Raw genomic sequence first — 1847 nt, forward strand, 5'->3', positions numbered from 1 at the left:
TAGTAGTAGTAGTAGTAGTAGTAGTAGTAGTAGTAGTAGTAGTAGTAGTAGTAGTAGTAGTAGTAGTAGTAGTAGTAGTAGTAGTAGTAGTAGTAGTAGTAGTAGTAGTAGTAGTAGTAGTAGTAGTAGTAGTAGTAGTAGTAGTAGTACTAATAATAATAATAATAATAATAATAATAATAATAATAATAAAGAAAAAGAAGGAGAAGAAGAAGAAGAAGATGAGAACTTTGAGATGGAATATTAATGTAACGATTAAACAATGATAATAACAAATGTCAAGGTTAGAGGTTCCACTAATGGTATATCAAACAAGTATAGTATAAACTCTTATTATTGAATTGGAAACCACACACAAAGGAGGTTCCAATCAGATTATATATTGTTAACATGATTACATTAGTCATCTTATTCAATTAATGCTAATACTTGTAAATCTCGTCAAGCATTCATGATTATAACTTATGTTAACAATAAATCAAGTTCCTTTCATAGCTCAGGTGTCGGTTATACCATACATTATGGGCTATGAAAGTGCCAAGCATTTGTTGTACCAAGTGTTATACAACATAAATCAAGATTAGTCATTTAACAAGCAAAGTATTAAAGAGTGAACAAGATAACAAATATAAAACATGTTAGTATCAAACATTAAAGTCCATATTAAGTTTACATTATACTTATTCTTACACCATTAGTGTAACCTTTTCACCTTGACATAATTAACTTAGCTAGACATAATGAAAGAAAGGAAAACAAATAAACAAAATAAGAACATAAAAGTTAACTAAGTAAAGGAAAGGAAATGAAAGGCATAAACTTAATATTAATGAAAGCAAAGCATAAACATTACAAAAAATACAAAGAGAGAAAGGAAGAGCATGATCTTGATCTGGAAACCAAGATGCCTAAATGCATGGCAAATGCCTCCTTTTATAGGCCAAAATTAGGAACTATTGATTTGATGACTAATTGATAAGTGGGTGACCAACTTTTGACTTGGTGACAATCCTTATCTTCTCTTGTCTGCCCAAAACGTCATTGATAACGTCAAAATTGGAGCTAGTTGCAAACATGAAAGTTGTAGGCAATTGTCTCAGCTTTCTTGTGTAAACAATGCAGCTCTTTTGGACTTCTAGAACTCCAGATATGGCCAAAATACGGAACAGTGCTCGGACTGGAAGACAGATTCGGGCTTCTTTGTTGTTGCTATAATTTGGACTTGAAAATGACCTTTTTAGATCTTGGGCTCCATATGAAAGTTGTAGGACTATGTCTTACCTTTCCATCCATATAAATTGGAACTAAATCTGAGATATATAGCTCCAGATATGACCCAATTACCGAACAGTGTTCCGGTTTGGATTGCACTGTCATCTCTTTTCTAAGTTTGGTCATCTCTTTATCCTTGCAATTTAAGTTCTTAAAGTCATCAATCAATCCTTTCATTTATGTGATAGGCCTGCATTTAAAATGTACATTTACCATAAATTAAAGGTATCTTATATTATTAGATATATTATTATAAAACATGCTTTGGTTAAAGAGTTATTGATACTTCAAGTGCAAAATGATTATATAAAACCATGATAAAAATACAATTTTAAGTACTAATCAAACACCATGCATCTTTAACCCATGTAACGAGCTTTCAGGTAATGACTCCCAAACTAGTTGGTCTTAGGGCATTAGATATTAAGACACCCCTACGAGCTTAGTAACTCGGGTCGTAGATACTGATATGTAGATAGTGCAATGTTTGATTCCCTTAAGCTTTTCTCCTCAACCCATGTAACAAGCGTTGGGCCAATAACTCCCAAGTCAGTTGACTTTAGGGTATTAGGTGT

This window comes from Populus euphratica, unplaced genomic scaffold (genome assembly GCF_000495115.2).
Source record: "Populus euphratica unplaced genomic scaffold, PopEup_1.0 scaffold910.1, whole genome shotgun sequence".
Classification (NCBI taxonomy): domain Eukaryota; kingdom Viridiplantae; phylum Streptophyta; class Magnoliopsida; order Malpighiales; family Salicaceae; genus Populus; species Populus euphratica.